At 33.4% G+C, this 26,750-nt stretch overlaps 1 protein-coding gene across 1 annotated transcript in view; it reads left to right on the top strand.

The window, feature by feature from the left end:
* The window catches only part of LOC143915452 (uncharacterized), a 668,062-nt gene that overhangs the window by 551,285 nt on the left and 90,027 nt on the right, over window positions 1–26,750 (top strand). The window lies entirely within an intron of this gene.

Raw genomic sequence — 26,750 nt, forward strand, 5'->3', positions numbered from 1 at the left:
ATAATTCTACTTCTCCGAGATTCTGGAAATATTGAATTGAAAGAAGTGATAACAATTTGTGAATTAAGTCAAACAGATTTAGTGTTTTTGGAAATGAATATTGGATTTCTGCCACTTTTAAATATAACAGCTCATTGGTACATATATGTACATATGTATATAAACAATAACAGCAAAAATACGTATAATAACAATTCCTATCGCCCAAATTTCCCAACTCACGCCTCAGCGCTCCGTTGAAAATTAGCCAGCCATATTAAAACACAAGATTTCCAGGTATTATTATAATAATATATTATACAAACTCCAGAGGTACCCAACGGTCCGCTTTTAATGCGTAATAAATAATACCCAAAACTTAATTAAACGAGGATCACGCTAACAAGGCAACGCTACTAACTGCGCGCAAAAGTTAACACTACATAGAACACGCCAAGAATTAAAACCACCCCAGCAAGACGAGACCAAAACTCGAAAATTAAAAGCAATTTAAAATTTAAAAAAACCGAGCAGATCAAACCGCTCGACAACAAATCCGACTGGTAAAAGTTCCCGGACAAGAGCCAACCTAATCCCGGTTGTAGGGGCCAGCGGAGACTTGACCCCACCCTTCTAATGGTTAAAAGCGAAGTTGGATCTAGGGGTCAAATCCTCCCGTGAGTCCTCGGATTTCGAGATGGCCAACAATGGCGTCCAAATGAACGATCCTCTCGATTAGCGCGAGGAGATTCCATCGCGAGCCGGCTTTGGACCGGTGGCTCCTTGTTAATTGGCGACACCACAGCTACGGTGCGGTTCTTAGGACAACCATGCGTTCTAATATGGACGGGAAAATCCCAATTTCGAGTCCTCGAACGATTATCGTCCGGTTTAACAATTTCACGCACGGTTGCTTCTGTATTTTCGATGGAAATCGGATTCATATAAAGTGTTGGATTTTATACTTTTGCCAGAAACACTAGAGTTGAATGGCTTAAGTAGTGGCTTCTTAATGTTAAAATAGTCATGGTTGCAAATATATTTTTAGGAAACAAAGCTTCAGTTGAAATAAAAATGAATGTAATACTTTCAATCTGCGTCTAATTGAACACTTTGAATCCCAAATAAATGGAATTGAAGTTTTTATACTTTTTGTGACTAAAGATTGGTTGATAAGCTAGTCCGCTCATGTAAGATTTGTGTTTCTAGCAATTAATTGGTTGTAAATAATTCATTTTGTACAATAAAAAACTTCTCTTTCAACTGACAAGGTTTTTGTTAACAATATATGAGCCGTTGTATTTGAAATTGGCGCAAGTCCACTTTTATTCATATCGATAAATATTTCGCAAAACACTAAATAAAATGTTTTTCGTTTTACAATATTTGAAAATACTTAGTGGCCTGTAATCCGTTTACTTTGCTTTTCCGAGATTCTGGACACATCGAACTAAAATAATTGATAAAAATAAGTCAAACAGAAATAGTGTTTTTGGAACTGAAAATCGGACTTCCGCCACTTTCAAATATAACGGCTCATATTTTATTTTATTTTAATTTTACATAAATATATAACATGAAGGCTTGACAGGAAGACTACAATGCGCCTTCCTGGAAAATTAATTAAAAACAATGCAGAATTTTATTATAACATAAATCATTGTATTTCAAGAAGCTGAAGAACAGGAAATAACAATTAATTAATTAATTAATTAAATAATTAATCCATAAGTATATATTACAATCCCCAGGTGTTCGGGATGAAGTATTGACAAACGATATTATTTTTTTTTAAATGATTCAAATTCATTCGATGAATGGATTGAAAGATTTTTTCTTATAAAGATTTTTTTATTCTGAGAAACAAAGCAGTAGCATCTTTGTAGGATCTGTAGTACATAACATCTTTTGTGAAGGGGAATTGCTACAAACAAATCTTTCATATTCATAGATTTATGAACAGCCTTCTCTGCCGACGATTCTCTTCGTGAGTAGGTTCCTTTTAAAGAAGCTGCATTGGTAAATAATCCACTTTTTGCTTCTCCGAATTTATATAATCAATAAAGTAAAGTTTTTAGAATTTATTCCTATTTAGTTTTTTTTTAAATAAAATCTGACTACTTAAATGAAACTAAAAAGTTGGGGAAAAAGATATGAAAGTTGTGTTCATTGAAGTGAAAAATAAATAAAAAATTTGAACAGTTAAAATTTATCCTCAACGCCTAAATTTTTAACTCTAACCTAAATATTATTGTAATATTATAAAATTATATACAAATATTTACATATATTATTTTGCTATACATATGTATATATGTACATATATATGTATGTACATATATGTATATGATTTAAAATATGTAGCTTTCAACGAAATTGAATATTTCATAGAATTTAATACAATTATAAATATTATATTGTTTGCATACAAAATGAAGGAACGGGCTTTCATAATATTTCTCAAATTTAATTTAGTTTTCCGAAGGGTTTACAATGTATGTATTATATAAATTCGTAATAAAATTTATCAAGTATTCCATCAATTTAAGTACAACACGTAAAAAAGCACTGCTATAAATAAATAGCGTTCAAAATAAGCGAAGAGATTGTATGAAATTTTAATTCTGTTTTCAGTCGTTTGGATCTCAACTATGTGTATTACACAAATATTATGAGAACCGTTCAGAATAAATTTTTAATACGATTTACACAGAAACTTATCTATAATGAAGCACTTTACAGCCTTAGAAAGTCTGTATTACAAAAAGAGCGTATCGTATATTAGAATATTTGCGCACGAACACATCAGCGTATACGATCCATAAAATTCGTGTATTTTTTTTCTTTTTTTTTAATAAAATTTTCGCATAAGCCGTGGACTTTTTTAGTGTACAGCCTGCGGTGTCGCGTCAATTTTTACTGCCAAAAGATCGAAAAGCGAACGAAAAGTAAAACGCATAAAACACACGTGGGTTTACGGCTCCAGGCTGTCCAATCTAGCGCACCGAGGGTGGAACATCTTAGCTTCTATAACCACCCCCAAACCACCCCCTAACTTAAACGGATGTATGTCTAAAAAGCTAAAACTTATAGGGGTAGTCATGTGCGTTTTCCAATATTTATCTCTAGACTAGACTATATAGGATATTCAAAAAGTTCATCGAACATGTAAATATAGTACAGCACTTTATTTAAGTTACAATACTTTTCTAAATTATGTTGCAACTCTTCTAAGTATTCCCGGTAGTAATCGGTGTTTGATTTTAACTACATCACTATAGTTTGCGCAATAACTTTGGCATAAAAGCTTGTTAAAATTTAACTTATCTTTTAGAATGTCCTCTTTGATCTGACGAATATGCTTATAGTATGAGCTGTCATATGCACTGCTATTCAATTATTCCTTTTTTATTAAAGCTTCCACGGTATGAATATTTTCTACAGAAATTAAATTTTACGGTCTCTATTGTGACTGTCGCCTTTGATGTACTCTTGAGCCTCGCTAAAATGATAAATCCATTTATAATGAGTGGTTATCTTTGTGGAATTGCCTCCGTTAACATCTGGGATAGTCTTAGTATTATATATAAATACATACATACATATATATATCTATATATATATATATATATATATATATATATATATATATATATATATATATATACATATAAACATATACATATATATTTATTAATGTCAGGGTTTTTTCAATCCAATCTAATTTTAGCGTATACTTCAAATGTATCTAACTGCTGTATCACTTTGCATATATTCAATATAAATAAAGCATTCTATTAACGAATGACGACAAATTTTTAGAAATATTTTGAAAACTATTACGTATGTATGTTGACTTGAATTTGGAAATACAATTTGGCACATCGAATATGTACTGATTTTATCTCATAACATACTGAATGTAATAATTCATTGACCTGTCTATAAAATTGTCATAATAGTACGAATCTATTCTATTGTGATTTATATGAATGTATTTGTAAATAATAAAATATTTACATACTCGAATAAAATTGTTTTGAATTTTGATGTACATATGTTTATGATACAAAAAATTGCGTCATACGCCATTGTTTTAATATTTCATATTGAAAATTTGATTTATATAATTATCAAAATAGTCGGAAATAGTCGATATCTACATACATACATACATATACAGTTGATAGATTTGACTTTCTATTAGCCTGTCGTAGCGTTTTAAGCTACGAGAAATATTACCGTAAACCTGACGAGATTTTCCTGCTGATAAATCTAGCCATCAGTATAATATCACGATTTAATCAGAATGAAAAAAAAATAATAAAATATGAACTGTTCCGCTTTAAAAAAAATTCGGATATGACTGACCCAGGAATTAATCTACATATGTATTTGAGGAATATAAGAAGGTTACAAAACAAAATTCGATAATTAAACATTCATAAACGTTCCTATATACCGGCTATGAGAGCATTTTCGATACAAACAGAGCGCAAATGTAGGGAAACTTACACAAGACAAAAGTTTTACTTCCGGCTGTCGGATTTTGTTCAAAAAAATTTTTAATTCTTAAAATCACTATATGTATTATACACATTAAATATCAAAAAGATAAAAATAATTAAACAGATCAAAATAAAATAATGAAATATTGCTTAAAAAAAATGACTACTTTCGGTTTACGAATTCTGACCAAAACCTTATCAAGTTAGTACATAAAGAATTTAAATATAAATTTTCAGCTTCATACGTTCAGGGGTGTGAAAAAAATCGTGTGGTCACAATATTTTGACTTTTCTTTTTGACAAGAGGAAAAATCCCACTTCCGGTTTATTAAATTAAAATTTATATTATTTTTTTTTATTTTCATCACATTGACACAAGGATCAAACTTGAATTTTCCCGTGAAGATTACACGTCTATAAGGGATTGAAAAAAATTGTGGAAGAAAAATCAAACAAGAGTAAACTGCCACTTCCGGTTGACGGATGCTCACCAAATTTTATATACATAACGGTGGCCGTCACCGCATCGAAAGTCGAAAAATCGAAATCTTTATTCTTGTTCGTTTACCATGCATGCATATTTATTTATTTATATATTTTTTACATATATACCAGGAAGGCCTTACAGGTTACCCCAATGCGCCTTCCTGGCCGATTACAAACAATGCAGCATTTTTTTTTATTATAAGTCACTGAATTACAAGACACTGAAAAACTCGCAAATTAACGACACATCTATGAATTGTACATACATTTTATTGTACATTAATCAATCTCAAATAGTGGTGACATAGTAGGTAGGAAGGATATTTAGCCAATTTTACCGGGAACCTTTTCAACAATGAAATCAGAGAAAATTGGCAAACTTTGATAGGAAACGATCGAGCTGGAGTCACAAATATCCAGGTCTGACCAGAAGCACTACAGATATACTCAGAAAAATTCTTTTCAATCGAGGTTAGCTCAGCATATGAAGAGCGGGTATATATATTAGTGGCGTGCGGTAAAATTCTCTCTCTTTTTGCCGTAGAGCCTTACTCAATGTGCACGAGCAGGATACAATAGGAACACGCTGTTCCTCTTGTATCCTGCCCGTGCACATTAAGTAAGGCTGTACGACAAAAAGAGAGAGAATTTTACCGCACGCCACTGATATTTATATTACCGGTCTCCGTGACGGTCCCGTATTAATGTGCGTGCGCAGAATATAGGAGGAAAAGCCTGTTCCTCTTGTTCCTGTTGTACCCTGCTCGCGCAAATTAAGTGAGTATGTACGTGAGTATGTACCGTTTACCATGCACCGATTTTTTTGGATCTTTCGACTTAAGATCTTTCGATTTTCGATCTTTGCCTTCCGATATTTGTGTTTTCTGTAATTTAACATTCTGGCTCGTCACGTAGACCCTTGTATTACATATACATATATACATGGTACCTTTTACCATGCTTACATTCTTTTCGATCTGTGCTTTCCGATATTTGCTTTTTGATCTTTCGACTTTCGATGCAGTGAACCAGACCCAGTATCGAAAAAAATTGTGGAAGAAAAATCGAACAAGAGTAAACTGCCACTTCCGGTTGACGGATGCTCATCAAATTTTATATACATTGTACATATGTATATATAACTTGGTATTAAGCGTAATAAGCAAGTCAAGCTTAATATATGTATGTATATATTTTATATACATATGTATATATGTATGTATATATGTAGGTGTAGCATATGTGGTTTGGAGTGTAGTTTAAACGAGGTTGGGTGTGGGTGTGTCGAGTTAGGAAATCAACCTACCTATGCAGTCTTGTTATGCATCCAATTTGCCGTATATAGAGGGGGCTAGTGTCGGCGTCTTATTCCACCGGGGACGCTTCCTATTACTCGGGGGGGTTACCTCGCCTGGCCTGGGACGTTATAAACGTAACGACTGTCGGGGCGAAATTGAATGACTTGGTCAACTGCTGCACTTGTGCCTCCGTTTTGCAACCCCTGGCGACGATCAATGGGACCTGCACTGCACCACCCCCTAGAGCCACCCGCCAATCCACCTGGGTGTGTATGTACTTTCAATTTCATTGCAGCTTAATAGCATTCAAATCGAAGTGAGACGAAGTGAATTTGCACTATATGCTATGAGTGTTGAGTTTATTACCCAGTCAGGTTTGGTTCAAAGGTTCATTGATATTAGATTTTCTTCAAGGCTTAACCCCACAGTGCGCGCTGATTCATATATGAATCGAGTGCTTTTTATTTTATTATTATTTTCGTATAGCAAGTATTATTTGACAATTTTCGCGTTGGTGCATATTCGAATCAACCGATCATACGATTTGAGACGTTATATGGTACATTCAAGCACTGTACCGTTAAACCGTAAAATTTGGCAGTTTAAAGTAAAATTCCGGCGTTTGAATGCAATACACGAACAAAATATAGTTTGTTACAATTTTTAAGTTACAATTGTTATTTATAATCAAGGTAGGTGATAAAAAATTTCAAATATAAAATATATACATAGATATAAACTTTACAAAAAAAGAAATATACGAAATATATAAAATATAAAAAATACAGTAATTACACTGAGCAACAAAAAATCACGTTTTTGAGTTACTAGAGCAGAGACTAACCAATCTTTACTAACTTTGACCCATTTAATTCGAATATGATAATGATTTTTGTTGGTTGGTGATCGTTTACGAGATATGAGTGTTAATTCTACTTCTACAAAGTGAAAAATGCGCGAATTTTACAGTTTTTTGGCTTTTGCGGTCTTTAGCTCAAAATTTAGGATTGTTACGCTTAAAGTGAGTAGCGGAATCAATAGTCAGATATTTTTCCTATTAATTTTTATATTTCATTGCTTTAAAATACTTATAATTAATTGTCTAGCGAATTTTAAAAGTCAAAAATATATTTTTTTTTACGGATTTTTTTTCCGTGCTATTTTGCATTTATTTGGCAATTTTTTTATTTTACCACGTTTATAAAGATTGGTTTTATATTTCAATATTTTTTTTTTATCTAAACGTACTAACTCGAGCGGTAATTGCAATTTAAAGGCTTTCGTTGTGTATACGTATGTAACGTTCAATAAATATTTATATTTTATAATTGTCTAGGAAGACGCATTTGGGTTTAAATTTAGTGAATAATATGTAAAAATTTTAAAGGAAAATGCTATACAAACTCTTATCTAAAGTAAAATAATTACAAAACATCGAAATTTTTTTAGTGTTGACTTTATTCGTCAATATAAACTTAATTGGTTTTATAATGGTTTGTGAATGCTGTAATTTAATTTATTTTAATTAATCTTATTAAATGATCGACTAGATTGTTTTTTACGGGAGGGGGGGGGGGTGATAAATGCATTTAAAATTTCAGTGTTCTATGTACATTTTTTTCATGTATTTTTTCATGTATGTAAGTGTATAATGTATACCCATGACTCAACTTGAGTCAATTAGCTATGTTTAAGTATTTTAAATAAACAAACTGTTTTTCGAATGATCTACAGTACCTACAGCTTGTAACCACAAGAATTACTCATTGAATCAAGTTGAATACCACGTCGAAAGCTAACAACAAACTCGGTAAATATAAACAGCATCTGAACGGAACGCGATCCAGAGCTCCCCCTCGGAGGTTGGAGCGTGGCGGCGCGCATAATCCGAATTAATTAGAAATCTCTTGGTCTGAAAAAGAGCATCACACACATGCAAATAAGGTCGGGGTGAGGTTAAGGGAAGAGGGTGGGAAAAGCTTCTGGCGAAATTTGAAAGCGTTGTCGTGTAGTGAGCTTGAGCCCGGCGGACACGCGGTCGAAATAATTGACTGTAGGGGCGGGCGGTTAAACCTATTTGAAGACTCGACACTTTCTCTCTCCGACAATCCAAGACCGGTTGTTGGGGGTTGTAAGACCATCCCCTCTGTCGTCGGATGCTGCTCGCAATTTATCAACATCATCAGGTTAAATCCACCATGACAATTCAACGAGAACGCGACGAATAACCAGATTCCGCTCCCCAGACGATATATCCGCGCTCGCTGGAATTAACCGTATGCGATTTCGCTCAAATGCTCAGATATGCCGTTGTTTCGCAATTTAAGGCTGGGCAAATTGTCGTATGTAGTTTGGTGTATTTTATATACATAATTTAAATTTATTTATGTATATTAAGTAAGTTAATTAATGCTTGGGACAAGATATGTTTAAACTAGTATTATTTTGCCACCCCTGCCACGTATTCTACCCGATTTCAATTTTATATGCTTATATAGAACGTTTTTATTACTTTAAGATAAGTTTAAACTTTTAACTTTGTAGAAGTAGAATTAATTTCATAGATATGAGACAGAAGACTAATTTTTAAATGAGATCATTTTAACGATATTTGTGGTAAATAAGATAGAACATCAATACCATCCGTTGATTAGCCACTTCGTTGCTGCATGTTTTTGTAGTCACCTCTATCGAAAATATTCAAAAATTTACGAAAAATATAGATTTTTTTTCAACTAAAGTTTTAAAAACTTGTTTCAAAATTCATATGTAGCTGTCATTTTAAAGCAGCTAAAATTAATTTCAGCTTAATTTAAAGTGTGCGTACGGGCTGGCGCGTCGTGATTTCGAGCCTAGCTCAAGCGCCCACCGGTGGTCGCACGGTGAGTGGTTGGGCTAGGTTAGTTTTAAAAATTATTATTTTTTTGATTTTAGGTTAAAAGTACCCGTATAAAAAGTAGAGTTTTTCAAAAGATGTATTGCAGAAAAGTGGTCTTTACACAGATTTTCAACAATATGAGTAGTTAACGTTGTGAAATAGGTAAATTTAGGCTAATAAATGTTACTAAGGTACAAAAGTGAAACAAACACTACTTAACCTATTAAAACAACCTATCTACATATATAATGAGGGCTTAGTGCAAACGATCGAAAAGCGCCAGACAGATTAACTGGATAGCTGCTTTAAACGCAATTCTCGACTTCACGAATGAAAAATTGCACATCAGATGACGAGTAACCTTTCGATGTGCACAGATGCAATTATTAAAATGGTAATTATTAAAATTGAGTTGGATCTTTCTGGCGAGTTTTTAATAATTTAATAAGGAAAAATTCGGAACTAAAGTATAAGAAGCACAGAACGTATACAGGGTAGGTATGTCGGGACTTCGGGTAGATTTGGCTTAGTGTAAGTGCGAGCAGTGCGCACGCATACGTACGTGTCGTTAATCTGTGGTTCAGTCTGTCTGGCGCTTTTCGATCGTTTGCACCGCATCGATATAATGAATATAGTGTTAAATATTATTTTAAATAAAAATGACGTCATTATTAGATGAATATAATCGTATTTCAATTACTTATCATACACATAGTAAAAAAATTTTGAACGCAAAATTTCTCGAAATGAAGAAAAGTGGATTTTTTCTTTCAATTTACTGGCTATATTGAATATTATGCATGTTGTTTAATATGCATTGAAAACTGCAACAAATTCATAAAAATGATTATTCAGTCGCAGTTCAACAAGCGAAAGTCCTAATCACATTTTACCCACAGATCCCTCCAGGATGCGAAATTCATAGTGACAGTGGAATGTTTCAGCTGAAATCTAATCTACAGAGATATAATCTCTATAAATTAGACCCTTTCAGCGTCCGTTGATATCGACGAGCACCTGCCGATATCAGGGTATAATAATAGCTACACTAATCCACACCGAGAGCAGGGGCCATTACAGTTAACCGTTACGAACTAACCGGACGCAATTAACCGACGATCAATTATTATTTCGCTAAAATTCAGAACCGAAAGCCCACCCCCCGTTATCTCTATCTAACCGTTAAGTTAAAAATAGGATCACGGTTGAATGGTTGATTTTCGGATGGGTCGTGGCGTTTTCATTGGTGGCATCAATCAATACGATGGCCCCCATAACTCACCCAGTTTGGGGCACCACCACCTCAATTACCATTAACCAGTCCAAGTATTGCCTAATTTCTACGCTTACGACCGACGACTACTTCCTGCTACTTGAAGTAACCCTTCGTTGCCTGGTCGTGTTCGGACAGAGACGGATTGCACTGAAGTTGACGTTTCGACCCCATCAGATTCGGTATTGGGAGCGCTGCATGGTGCAGCGAGGTAATTTATGTTTTTTGAAACCATGTTTGAATTTATACCACTTTTGAGATTTGTCAGAAGTAAATTTTTTGTTTTATGATATGTGCTGCTACCAGACTATCGGATACTTGGGGGATAACTAAACTTAATCTATTTAAATTTTTAACATAAAACAGTTTAATTTATATTCGGTTCTTTTAGTGAAGCTTTGGTAGTCTTCTATTTTGAAACAAATGTTAGTCCACAAAGGAAACTACATACACATATGCTTTGAAATGACGAAGAAAGCATTTGAATGATATATAAGAGGATGTAAAAAAAAAATAATAATAGAGTACATATTATAATATGTATGTAGGTGCGTTAAGTAAATTGGAGTTTAAAGCAGGTTTTCTTAAACTTTATATGGCCAAAGGCCAATATTTAAAAAAGGTAAATTTTTCATGAACCGTATGAGATTCGTACAAGATGGAACACTTCTAAACTTCCGTCTTCTCAACTATTAAATTATTTTAGGAACAAAATAATGAAGTTTTTAGAAAAAACTTCAAACTTGTATTCTGCGCGCGCACATTAATACGGGCGGAAAAGCCTGTTCCTCTTGTTTCTGTTGTATCCTGCTCTTTCTTTCGACTTAATATCTTTCGATTTTCGATCTTTGCCTTCCGATATTTGCGTTTTCTGTCATTTAACATTCTGTCTCGTCACGGAGACCGTTTCTCGATATGCCAAGATCTATACTTCTTTGAGTGCAGCATTCTCGCGTTCAATGCCCAAGTTTCACATTTTTATTAATGTGTGGAAAGATTTTTTAAGCCAAAAATTTTACTACATTAGGTACTTTATATGAAAAATATCTTTTCGTTCGTAAGATATTTCTTTCTCTTTCTGTTTGATGAATTGTATGGGTCGTAGACTGGGTATTGCTGGTCTAAAGGCACTCTATTCTAATTTAATTCGTCTTCTCATCTACTCTTTCTTATTGTTGAATATGTTAAAATCTTAGCATAAGATTTCAATGTACCTTATGTAATAAATATAATAATAATAGTAAGTCGTCGAATATATATTTTCGTTTCTTCAAAAGTTATATGTACAATATTTGTACATTTAGCAGAAACTTGATACTTTTATATAAGGAGATGGGATAGTCGTTGGATGTACGTAGACAGTTTTTTCTCGGTCGCCAACCTTTTCAGTGACGACTCGGAATAGCAAAACTTTTCCAATGAAGAGACACTCGATAGCCTTTTTCCATTTCGCATATTGCGTTTTCCGGTGCGTTGAGAAGAAAAAAAAACAAGGACAAAAACAGATATAGAATTCTCAAAAATCACTTTCGCAACAAACATGTGGAGTGCCGTGCAAAAAAATAATCGTATTAAGCCGCCGTGTGAGAGACGTTGAAAGTTGAAAGTTTCTCGCGCATTTTTCACGCCAAAGTGGGGAGAAAACTTAACCCATTTCCATCATTTTTTATGAAAATAAGAAAATTCTTGCACCACCCCGGTTTTTCCTCTTTCTTTCAGATGGGGGGTGAATTTTAACGTTCGCCCCACACGCTCTGCTTGATTTAAGAACGTCATCAGTTCACCCTTCTTTTTACTTTCCTCTTCGCAACTTTCACTTCGACTTTCCTCTCTCAATCAAACTATTCGACTAATATATATCGGGATCGCATATTTTCAATCGCCTATCGGTCAGATTAACACCCATTACTTTACAGTACGTTTAGAACTATCTACACTTTTGGAAAACCTTCATTTTGAACCCAACGTATGTATCTTTGATCCTATTAAAATTACTCTTGAAATTTTGAATCTCATGTATTAACTTTCAATACCCACATTTTGATACAGGATCTGGTACAAATTACATGTTTTATTTATTAATTAGATTTATGCAATCAATAAATGAGTGGTTACATAAAATTTTAGTATACATATGTAAATTGACTCCGTTTCCAAATGGTAATATTAAAATGCAACCTCTCCTATATACATATGTGTGAAAGTTAACGATATTGAAAAAATTCTCATTGCGGTTTATATAGAATAAAATTTAATCTTTCTCCGTTAGGAAAGAAATAACCTTACGAAGAATCCTCCTCGTCCCATTAACCACATTGGCCTTATCTCGTTTCCGGTGCTTTTTCTATAACGCGAGACTACGCCATATCGGCTGAAAAAAGATTATTTCCTTTTTTAATCGTTACCGTCTTCCACTATATCCATATATCGGAAATTATATGAACTCCTCTCGAATAGGCAGGAAATAAAGAGAGAGAGAGAAGTGCGTGCTTGCTACTTACGAACCAGACTCCAAGCATTATCGTACGTTATATTATACCAATTATGGTTTTCTCATAGTCGACTTGCTATATTGTGTAGTTTAATGATTATTTCGCTAATGGGAATAAATTCCATCATACTGAAAATTCATCTTAAGTCGAGGATTATTAGAGGGATTATACTATATTATATTTTTATTTAAAAATAGAATATAATAATAAAATTGTTTCGTTTTTAAATAAAATACAACGATAATGTAAACTGTATCGAATTTTAAAGTGTCGAGGATTTATAATTGTTTTTATTTCATTTTTAAGTTGGAAATGTTATAATTTCCAAAAAAAATAATTGCATACATACATATAATATATAGATGATGGCTAAGATGACTCTTTTGCGCATGCGCTCTACAGCTTTCTTCAATTCGTCATAAATTTTTCATGCGGTTTCATAATCGATAAGATATTTTTTTTTTGATACTGTATACTTGAAAAACCATTAGAAATCAGTGTTCGCTTGGGATCGAAGCGGTGAAGATAAAATAATGTACAAATACTGTTTAAAGTGGTTTCGGTGATTATTCCGCACAAATTGATTACGGAACATTTGGTACCTGAAAATTCTATCCACCGAGAACTATCATACAAGATTTTCGTGGCAACGATTGTCAAAATTATTTGTTTACCGTTTAAAGTATGTTTGAATACCGGAAGTAAAAAGGATCTAAGTGCCATTTTTACGATTTTGGGATACATCGTTTTGTCAATGGATTGTACAACAATTTTATGAGCAATACAAACTGGCTCTTAACTATGTACATACATATATCTGACAAAGTATTTTTGGAAATATATTGATTAGTGTGTGAGATAGTATATTGGAAATTATATATTAGATATATGTACATATGTACATATCTAATATATTTATATGTAAAATCGAAAGAGATTTTGTAACTATTATTGGTTCATATTTTTTGATTATTCTTAATTTGCTGAAACTTATTTCAGCCATGGCTATTGTCGCTGGCGTAAAGCTCGTATAATACTTGTGACTTTTGACTGATAAACTAGTATTCAAAGTCGCAGTTTGGTCTGTGGAGTCCCATACAAAGTGCGCCACGCTCACAACGAGCATTTGAATGGCGGAGCAGTCTTTTCAGAAAATCGTCATTTTTTTCATGGTCCCTTCATTATTTTCTAAATAAAAATTGTTGAGAGCTTCCTTACATACATATCTTTATTTTGAGCACAAAAAAGCCTTTATTTTATGCACGCCCGGTGATATTTATATACTATTTACACATTTATATGATGAAAAGCACCACAGACAGTCCTCGAACTTTAAACACGTAGGAAATCGAATTGACCCGAGTTACCGAAACACTAAGCAGTATCGTTTTCGAAATAAGCGATCGGCTCTCGGCATAATGCTCTCACGACCGCCAAAAGTTATGGCGCAAGGCGCACATGGGCGCCATTTCCCCATCATAAAAGAGACTGGCGAAACGGCCCAACGGTACATAAAATATTCAGGCATGTTTTCTATTTCCTGGTCCCTGGGAAAATTGAAGCCGTGTCCCACTTTATTCAGTTGCAGTCAGTATTGACCCACACGGCTGCACTCCACTTGGAAATTGACAATTACATTCAAAACCGAATCAGCGAGGCAAACTTGCACAGGATGTTCCAAACGACATTTCAAGTGCAGGGGCGACTTAAGACTTTAAGTCAAGCTGACGCCAAAGGGGATTTCAACGGTCGAATGGCTAAAGTATGATCGTCTTCAGAGTCAGATTGAAAAGTCACAGTGGTTTTTGATATTACTAAATCATATCTACATACAAGCAATATACATATATGTAGCTCAGTTGTTAGCGAGTGAAAGTGAGCCCTGATAAGACTTCGATTTGAAAAGAATCATACGTTATATGATTTGATGTATTTCTGCGATGCTGCTGGTTAGATTTGGATACAAAGATTTTCGAACAAATATAATACGTATATATAATAGTTTAGAATCTGCGTGAGCGTAAATTTCAGTCACTTTACATATTATAAATACACCGTAGAGGAAACTAAAATATGTATTGTTACATATTCCAAGCGCCATATTCTCGAAAGCCTTTATACGAGAGCCTATTGTAAATCGACTACCTTTATATTATATATTACATGACATAAAAAGGTCACATTGTACTCTCAGATGTATAAGGTCAATTGAAAACACTTAATCGAATACAAAGGTTAAAAGGATGTCCTTTCATTGAAACGTTTCGTAATTATTTACTCTTTAAAAATATACGTCGATTGAATTTTAAAATAGGGCGATAAAATATACAATATTACAGAATAGTGTAATGTTTTAGAATATCTGAAGGAAAAAATCGGGGCCGTTAACATTCCTTTGATTTATACAGTATGAAATATTCAAAACGGCCTTTTTTATTCACAAAGATAGTATCTCAGAAGAAACGCTACATTTATTTTTTATATTGCCATTTTGATTTCCATTATTTTGCAATACAAAAGCAATGCTGGTGTGTGTGTGTGTATGTAAAAGTGCCATGATGTTTTTTTTATAAAAAATATATACATTCTAAAATATAATGGAAATTAAATCAGTTAATTTTAAGCATCCTGTCGTTGACAGTGAAAGTCACAATTGTGCGTTAAGGCGAAATCAAGCTCTCGTCTTAACGAAAAAAGCTCATCTGTTGACGAGTCTCATAATGAGATATCAGCTCTCGTCAAAATTAATTATTTTCGAAAGGGCTGATTTTGCCTTTTTTGTGTTTTCTCTACGAAGTCGTCTCTCCCGTTTGCGCCTTTTCGGTTGTGAAAAGTGTCCGCGAATTTTTAATACGATTTCCGTGCTCCGTTGGCGAAATCGTTAATTTGGACCCATCACGACTCGTTTAAATGAGACAACCGTTTTAAACTTTGCTTTTCATTTTTTTGCAACGATGTATTTTTCATGTTATTCTATGCTGTAAGTTTATAATTTTAGTAAGCATTATGATTCAGCGACAATTGATTTTATTATATGTAAATAGGATTGATGAAATTGTGTTAGTTCATTTTCAGCGTTCATGAAAGTTTTATATATAATATGTATGTATAACTAGTAGAAATTTTCAAATGATTTTTTTTACGCATGGCGATATTTTTGCATATGAAATTAAAAATAAAAGAGACCGCCTTTTGCACGAGACTAAGTGAGTGGCGGATGTGTAATTTACATTTGCATAGGAAACACAGGCGTCTGTGTATTTATGGGGCGCCGACGTACAACAGGACTATTCCTGTCTCCAGGACGAATACATGCAGGGGTAGTCAAATTGAAACAACAAAAAAGTCGAATAACAAAAATAGCACATATTTAAAGTGAAAGTCTTTTTATAATTTTATTACAAACCTCCTTTACATTTCACATTATTTAATTATACATATCTACATATCTAATATGTAATTTCGAAAGAGACTTTGTCAAAATGTATGTATGTATGTATGTAACTATTGGCGGTTCGTAAATTCGTGACGTCATCGAACAATAAAACTGAATGAATATGCAAATCAATTTAAATACAATAAAACTATTCAAATAAATTTAATAAAATTTTTATTATTAGATTGGCCATGTTTAAGCGGTTTATATTACAAATACCGAGCGAAGCCGGGTAAAAATATTAATAAATAATATATGTACATATGTATATGTATATATATTTTTTCCATTAAAATCATTACAAAAACTCCCACTAACAGTACTAAAAATATAAAATTGGTGCATCCGTGTGAAATCCAAAATATAATACGTAATTTAAAAAATAAAAAGGCACCTGGGCGAGATTCAATAGATAACATCACAATCAAACAACTTCCATTTAAAGCTTTAGTCTCACTATCTAAAATATTCAACGCATGTTTACTCACCGGGTATTTCCCAGAATACTGGAAAACAGCCAACGTAATTCCCATACTTAAGCCCGATAAAAGCTCAAAAAACCCGGCCAATTATCGACCCATTAGCTTACTTTGCACGCTTTCAAAAATTCTGGAAAAAATAATCTACACACGTTTACTTAAAGTCGTAAATAAGAAATTAATAAATGAACAATTTGGATTTCGCACTGGACATTCCACGACCCAACAACTAACAAGACTAACTGAACACGTGACGAAGAACTTTAATATGAAGAGAAGTACCGGAATGGTATGTCTCGACATAGAAAAGGCCTTCGACACGGTTTGGCACGATGGACTCATTCATAAGCTCCTTATTAACAAAATACCAAACTACCTAATTCTCATCATCAAATCGTACTTAACTCGTAGAAAGCTAGTGGTTAGCGTAAATAATGAATTATCGTCTCCAAAAATAATCGCAGCTGGCGTTCCGCAGGGGAGCTTGCTTGGCCCACTCTTGTTCTCCATATATATAAATGACATACCTATTCCAAAAAACTGTCACATAGCCCTATATGCAGATGATACAGCTTGCTTCACAAGTAGCAAAAAACCAGACACTATTCTTAAAAATCTTGAATTTGCAATTAAAACAATGACTGAACACTTCACTAAGTGGAAAATTCAAATTAATCAAACCAAAACAGACGCCATATTCTTTTGTGTTAGAAAACATAAGCCAAGTTCAGATCTGAAAATCCCCTCTGGAGAAAGTCTGAAATGGCAGTCAGTAATAAAATATTTAGGAGTAACGTTTGATAAAAGAATGAGATGGGCACCTCACATCGAGGCAGCGAAATGCAAGGCGATGCGGGGTATATCCTCAATATATCCAATATTTAATCGCCATAGTTCTTTATCAACGCTAAATAAAATAAAATTATATCGCGCGCTCATATTACCATTATTAACCTATGCTTCACCTGTATGGAATAACGCCTCGAATACTAACCTTTCCAAGCTCCAAGTAATACAAAATAAATCCCTTAAAATAATTTATAATACACCCATATATACTAACCTGAAAAAACTGCATGCTATATATAATATTCCGTTTGTTACAGACATTACTAACAAACTAACCAGTAGATTCTATGAAAGAATCACTAATAACCATACTAACACACTTGTGAAGAGTCTCGGTGATTACAATAAAATGTCTATACCCTTCAGGTATAAACACAGATTACCTAAACACAATCTGCTTTAGGTCATCGACTTTAGATAGTCTTTAATTAATATTATGTATTAGATGTATTATGAACATTTATAAGGATTGTAAATAGGTTTTTGAGATCTTTTTCCTATTATGCTTTAGATTAACATTAGAATAATATAATACTGTGATTACTAACCAAATTAAATTAAAATTGTAAAATAGAAAATGATCAGTAGATCAGTAGCTATTAAAATAGATATAAGATGTATTGTGAACATAATTTCGTAATAATAAAAAGCATTTAAAAATCAAAAAAAAATATATTTTTTTATTTATTTTTTAATTCAATCAAACATGTACACTCGCCGTTACAGATCGCTCTAAAGCGACGAGTGTAGTAATACTGATATAATACAATAATACAACTAATACAAGCATTTTAATACAATGTGAATTCAAACTAGTATTATTCACGGTGACATCTATGGAGAAATCTTTACAGCATTTTTATTATATAAATTGGCAAACCTCATGACGCTGAATTACTTGAGATTTGCAAGAGAGATTTGAAAGGAGATGCCAATTTACAGGAACCGTTTCAATTAAAATCAGAAAAATTGGCAAAAACGACCTGGAGTCACGAAGCAAGGTCTGGCCAACAGCTACTAGTGGGAATCGAACCGTGACCACTCCACTCGAAGCATATGCTAACTAAAGCATTGTATATGATTATATTGTATATCCTGAAGGTCTAACAAGCAAATCCCAATGTGCCTTCCTTGCTAGTTACTTTTTTTAAACATTTATAATGTAAGTAATTTTACAGAGCATCATAGAAACATATACATATTATGTATGGATAAATTTGACAACTTTAATAAATTAGCATTTTTGTAAAATTTTGTAAATGCGAATTCGGGATGCGAAAAAACTAGAAATTTGCGAGAAACAGATCAAGATTATTTTCTTTTCTCGAGAAACAGCCAATTTGTTGGAGCTGTTGCAATGAAAATCAGATGAATTGGAAAACTCTGATAGGAAATGATCGACTTGGAGTTACATATCCAAGGTCTGGCCAGGAGCACCGGGCAAGGATTGAACCAGTGACCACTTGGTTTAAAAGAATCACATGCTAAACATATATGCTGCTGATATCACTAATACACACAGATTCTGGTTATCTCTGTCTAATGACAGACTATATATAATTTCAAGAGCAGTTAGGTTGTTCCTTACAATTAGCTTAGTTCCATAAGTTAGAATATTTCCTCTGAATGATTTAATAGGAGGAAGGGTTGTGTTGGATGTGCAATACTCCTGTGATTATTTAAGTTTATCTCTTTCAAACTCATTGTAACAAGTGGAGCACGCCATGCACCGCTACCTTCACACCATTCTACGTTACTTACAAATATCGAGGTTGATTAACAGTGGGCTCAAATTCACTCGCAAGTATAAGAAACAAATTGAAAGATTTAGTTTGACAAAAGTATGAAAAGGGATTTTGATATAATGGAGAGAGAAAAGAGATTGAAATGGCAATGCATGGGTCACGTAACTACATATGTATGTAGAAGAACGGACGATAGATGAACGAAAGATGTGGTTGAGTGGTACTCGAGAGAATGTAAAATGGTGCAAGAAAGGCCACAGAAATGATGGGTACATGATATTAGAAAAATGGGTGGATTGATGTGGACGAGGTTTGCCCAAAACAGAGACGAATGGAAACGTGTTGGAGTGACGTTAATTTGGCAGTGGATGGCAAATGGCTGTAAATGATGATGATGATGGTAATATTTATACGTTTGGTTGACCATATTGGTGTATTGTGCGATTCACTATGATATTGTCGTAAAATAAATAAGTGAAACATAAAAGAGGTATGTAAAAATAGCACTGAATGAAATCCAAATATTTTTAAAATTTGTATATGAAGTATTAGTTTAGTAAGAAGTGTAAAATATTGTAAGTAACATAACACGGAACATGTTTGATCATTCTTAATAGAGTAAAGTAATTGCTTGAATATATTTTTTAAAATGAATATTGTAATTTGCTACTTCAGTTGCATACGTATGTAGTTATATGTTGGGGAAGCAATTTAAATAATATACAAATACATTTTTGAATTGGTCCCTAGGTGAGATTATGAGATTAGGAACCGCTGGCTGTGTGCCGGGTTTGCACCACCCACCCATCCGATCTTTCCGAGTAGACACTCTCTATTTTATGAGTTTGTTATCTCTCACTCGTTTACTTCTACGTCTTGGATACGTATACATTTTATACGAGCATGTGTTTGTACGTATAGGTATGTATGTAAGTATAGGCTAGGTCGTGCCAAACTGAACCTCCTGCCTATCTAAATATGTACATACATTCAGTTCTAAAAAGACCGATGTCAAATCTCGAACATATTAGCCTCGTAATGTCGAGCAGGTTTTGCCGGGTCAAATTTATTTTTTGAATTTAGTGAGCGTAAATGAAGTATTTTTATTGAGTTTGGCCGTTTTGGAACCGAGCCACATATATTTTGTCGTTCGGAAAATGTGTTCCGAATATTTTCATCGCCCTCATTCGAGGCACGTCATTTTATAATGTCGTAATTCAAGTAACCGTGTTTTTTTTTGTTGTTTTTATTTTTCTTCTTTGCCTTTCCCTTTTTTTGTTCTTTCGCGAAAACTCGCTGAGCTATGGCGGCTGAACCGTGACAAAACTTCCGGTTTTTACTCTCGAACAAAAAAAAAGGAATAGTAGTGGGAATAGTTCGACGATAAATTCTCAAAGTATTTCCATTTTTGTAAACATGTATGCGATAAATTCAATACGGAATTACGGAATGGTATTGGAAATTTAATAGTATTTTAATATTCAGTATTAAATCTAAGTAATAATAGTCTTTGGTACTATTTGAGTTTATTCTGTTTACGAAAGCTCACCTCCACTTCACGGAAAAGATGCGCACACGAAGATTGTGTACTAGCCCCTGCTTCTGCGCATATTTTAAAAGGAGTAGGAATGGGTCTTCGTAAATGGAATGATCTCCAGTGCGAGTACAACATTCCAAGCACATCTCGGATTGCATTGAACTTTATACAGTATTTTGACATTCAGTGGCTAAGTTTTGCATAAAAAATAACAGGAAATCCACATTTTCTACATATAAAGTAGACAAAATAACATTCACCATAAGATAAAAGCGACTATGTAAATGATTCGTATTTTGTATAACGGATTACTTTATATATGAGCCATTATATTTGAAAGTGGCGGAAGTCCGATTTTCAGTTCCAAAAAAAACTATTTCTGTTTGACTTATTCACAAATTGTTATCACTTCTATTAATTCAATGTGTCCAGAATCTCGGGAAAGCAGAATAAGCCTATTACAGGCCACCGGTATTTTAAAATATTGCTAAACACAAAACATTATATTTAATGTTTTGCGAGATATTTCTTGAAATGAAGAAAAGTGGATGTATGCCACTTTCAATTACATAGGCTCATATATCTATGAGAGCTGGATAGTAAGATACTGTATTTTATTTTCAAGTATGACTTTTATAAATATGCAAATACTATCTTCTTGTACACATCTTGTCCAACAATGTTTCAGTTCTTTTATCCAATTCGAATCATTTAATCCTTCAAACTAACATATCATCTTTTAAAAAAATATCGTTCGGCACAGAGAATTTCATTAGAGTTTTAATATATAGACCCTGTCCTTTTTATCATTGCCTATGAAAAAGAAAGATTTCGAGTGAAAGCATTTTTTTTCATTTTGAACGTCAACCTCAATTCCAAAGTGTTTCAATTCAAAATAAAATAGTAACGACACACAGCCATTTTACAAGCGTTGTAAAATCACTAGACATACATATGAACATACATATCTTCCCTCCGACATTTTACAGGCCACTCAAAGTGTGGTCCCTTCTATTGTGGATTCTAAAGTCGATTGTATCCGACCGAGCACAAGTTCGGCAATAAGGAGGCTGCGTCATAACTGTAAAAATTTAACAGCGCTGTAAAATTTTTAAGTTCACATATGAATTTTTACGTTTTCGTACGCTTTATTGCGACTGCTGTGCGATATAATTGGATTTGCGAAATGTGGAACTGGAAAGCGATTTTAGCGTGGTCAAATGTGTATATTTTTAGATAGGGGATGAACTATTTGACGAGGATGCAACAGAATGCATCCGATGCAGCATATGGCGACTGCACTCGGCCATTAAATCGTAATGATTACAGCATGTTTCAGTACGACATATATGATATATAAATAAAATTGGCAATATTTTCACCCCTACGATCGATTTAGATTTTTTACATGTGTATATGAAATTTAAATGCGTTTGTGTTATATCTTATGTAGATATATGTAGATGTAGAAAATTTAACTTATGAATTATTAGATGTTATCTTGAATGTGCTGCTATGTGAGTGTCAAACTCATTTCTATACTTGTATGATGCAAGTATATAAATAAGTTACCCCTGTCGACCGAATTTGCTCAAGTTATATCATCAAACTGCATATGAAAGGTCTTAGAAGATATGAGTGTACCAAAACAATTAATAACACTCATTCATAAGTTAGAATAGATGAGTTAGAATAGACGGGGATGCATACTGTCTCCTGATCTTTTTAATATTTATGGGGAATACATAATGAGAAGAGTACTCAATGGATGGGAAGGTGGAATAACAATAGGTGGCAGAAAGATTTATAGACTAAGATTTGCAGACGACATGACGTTAATGGTCAGCAATGAGGATGAAATTTCTGAACTACTTCGTAGGCACTTGGGTCTAGAGATAGATCAAAATCATATTCGTTGACAGACTCTTATAAAGTCCAACGCTCCAAAAACTACGACGACTTTATCTACCTAGATGGCTTGATCTCAAGCGTAGGAGGATGCCGATCGGAAATCCGTAGAAAAGTAGGAGTGGCGAAAACGGCGATGGCTAGTCTGATAAAATATGGAAGAACCGCTCTTTTAGGAGAAGATTGAAAATCCATCTGGTGCGATCTCTGATGTTCCTCATTGGATTGCACGGAATCAAGAAATGGACTCTGCAAAAAAAAGAGTAAGTGACATTCTATATGCATTCGAAACGTGGTGTTGGAGATGGATTTTCAATCATATGGCCAGGAAGAATGTGGGGAGTCTGGAGAGGCTGGTAGTCACCGGAACGTTGGAGGAGAGGCCAGCGAGAGGTCGGTCTTCCAAGAGATGGTCAGACCAGATCAAAGAACTAACGGGATTGTCCCTTAACACCGCCTTCAGCTTGGCACAGAATCGGGAGGAGTGGAGGTGGATCGTTTATCAAACTCAAGATGACATTAGTGACAACGACGCTCAGCATTGAGCAAATGAGGAAGAAGTAAAGAAGTGAATATCATCAAAAAAAGTACAAATTCTGAACACACTGTAGTAGACAAATATGAAAGTACACAACTTTCGATGCGATATTTTCGGACAAATACAACGGGCTCACTGCTACATACTAGGCGCTACGTCAATTTGAAAATACGAGCATTTCACGGACACACACATACGGGTACTCAGTGTAAACTGGCATTATGTCGGTAAAATCTCACAGGGCAGTATGTTGACAGAGGATGATCGTCCCCGGAATATATAATAACCGGTCCCCGGAGGGTTGTAGCCGCGTTTGACAGTTCTTCGTATACGTTTCTATTTAAATCCAAGGGTTTTCGAGCACCTGGCCGCGGATTACGACCACTTCGGCGTAAGCAAATACGACGACACAAAAACCTTATAATATTTTCGTGGGGGTACCTTAGTACCCTTTTAAAATGCGGTCGCTAAGGGTCCGAATTGCCGTCACACAGCTCGTCGAATGGCGCCCACAATGACGCACTTATCTCACGAAAATGCCTGGTTTTTTTTTTGTTAATGCTATCTTTTCGCTTAAAATGTGATGGCGAAGCTTCTAAAGTTTTGAGTTTCCTTTTATGAAAATAATAATTTAAAATGATATACGACTTAATACAGAGATGTTCAAGCTTTTCAATTCTTTAAGGGTATCATACATTTTCTTTTAAGGGTTTTCAAGATTTTTCTTTTATTATATTTTCAACACTCGCATTAAAGTAAAAAAATCATAATCATAATAGAAAAAAAATGGAAAACAAATAATGAATACTGGACTGATTAGACCAAAAACGAATATTGTGACAATACTTTATGAAGAAAGGCTATAAAAAAGCAATTATTCATTCTTTAAAGACTGTAAGGGCGCAGACACTGAATCGTAGATATTATATGTAGATACATTAATACATATATGTAGAAAGGAACGTCTAGGTTGACTCCAGATCATGTCATTTTTACTAACCTCTTATACGTTTCACATGGTTTTTACATACCTCCTTTACGTTTAATTAATTCGTACGATCTTATTATTTCGACAAGTTTCTCCTACCTTTCTTTAAATATATGAATCACCTTTAGCGTTCACTTTTAAAATTATAATAATACAAGGATAAAATATCATCGAAAACACCCCAGGGGGGCGAGTTTCAGTCTGGGTCACCATAGCATATATCAAGCGCGTTAGCGTTTCCTTACATGTCTAAAACAAAATAGTTTTGCAGAAGATGTATAAAGATAGAAGAAAGAGAAGTGAGTATATGAATATTTTGTCTTATTATGAAATACATATGTATATATACACAAAAATTCCTTATTCATATATTTGTTAGTAAATATACGTGTATATAATTTAATTGAATTTAAAATAAAAATATTTTTTCATTTGCCTAAATATGTAAATCACTTTTTTTATTACAATCTGGAGTAGTGATAATTTTTATATAAGAGTTTTCGATACTTAATTTTTAAACAAGCTTAATAGGACCCTATTTATATTTTAATTGTCATATTTAAAAGCTCTAAAATGATTTCAGTTAATTTAAAAAAAAATTTCCATCGCAGATATTGATTTATTTTATTTTATTTATTTTATTTAAATAGGCACACATACAGAATAAAATATAAAAAGAAAGTTGTATAATGAGACAAAAAATAATAATAAACATAAATAAAAATATAATATTCCATTTACAGTGAGCACCACATGGTGATATAAAAAAGTAAAATTACAAAAACAAGATATTATATAAAAACGATTTATTGATACGCTTTCATTTTTGATAAAAAAATCCACATGTTTGTGTTCATTATAGTTTAGGCGAGTTTTAATTTTGAAATGCTTCAATTAAAAAATAAATATAATTAAATAGAATATACAAATATTTAACCACGGATAAATTGAATTTCATCTCACAAAACACAAAAAAAATATATTTAGCTTACATATACCATATTTACCGATTCAACTTTTTCTTTGATGTCATTACGCCACAGAAGAATTTGAAACGTCATTTAAAATATAATATTATACATTTACTATTAGCTTGTTTGACAGCTGTGCATAATCTACATAATCCAAATAAAACCACCAGGTAAAATTAAAATTTTTACAATATGAAACATCAGACTCCAAGATTTTTCTGTATACCTACATATGTATGTACGTATGTAAGTCTGATTGGCACGTTTGCACAAACGCTACACATTTAAATGACCGGGACACGTACTTGGGGGGGGGGGACACGTGTTAAAATTAACAAACCATGTCACGTATACAAAACCACTCAACAGTAACATTAACAAATATATCCACAAATGTACAACATATGCCATACGATTGCTTCATATTGTGTTCAGTGACCGAATGATGGATATGTATGTACATACAATATGTATGCACATATGTATGAAGTGCGTGACTGCTTGACTTTTGGTAAACATATGTACATAGAAGAATCAACAATTTATGTAATTATATCTTAGTATTATTATCTGTCTTTATATTCCACAGGGTTTCAAATATTCAATCTTCAATTAATTAAATCAACATCAGCAATCTGTTCAACGGTGAACTTAGTGGACAAGGGCATAGTTATGGCAAAGTTTACATTCTACCATATCGCGGAAATGTTTCGCAAAACTTTACGCCTGAAATGTTGGTTAGTGGTTTGGTTCCTAACACACATACAAATTCGGCGATGCTAAAACGCTTTATCGATATTCGTATATTATGTATAATTGCAAGTTTGAGATGCTTCCCTTTAGTAGTTAGATCTATTTCGGTTCGAAGAGCTATTATATAAAATACAATCTGATTTTCAGGAATTAATTTTATTTATTTTTATTTTTACGCACACATTTCGTAGACTTATAAAAGTTTCAATTTATAAAGCACAATATAAATATGTGTATATTATAATATTAGGCTTATTTTGATAAGTTGCGAAGTGTTTTCGGACTCCTCAAAAGTGTCTCGCAAATTTTCGTAATTATGACTGACTGGATTTAATTAAAGTTAATAATTTTATATACAGAATTAACTAGCAGAACTTGGCGAAGAATAAGGTTAAAACTTTTAAATCTGACAAACAATATTACATAATTAATTTAAGCGCTGAACTTTAGCAAGGCAAAGACAATGGGGATTCGTCGATAAGGACACGTTTATGTGCGACACGAAATTTCTCCGCGGGGAACGAGATTAGAAGCAGAGAAGCCAGAGAAGGAAAGAATTACTTTATAAATAAAATATGAATCGGCAACCGGTTGCAGAGTCCATATCGTAAAAACGAAGGAGGAGAGAACGT

Source organism: Arctopsyche grandis, chromosome 8 (assembly GCF_051622035.1).
Source record: "Arctopsyche grandis isolate Sample6627 chromosome 8, ASM5162203v2, whole genome shotgun sequence".
NCBI lineage: Eukaryota > Metazoa > Arthropoda > Insecta > Trichoptera > Hydropsychidae > Arctopsyche > Arctopsyche grandis.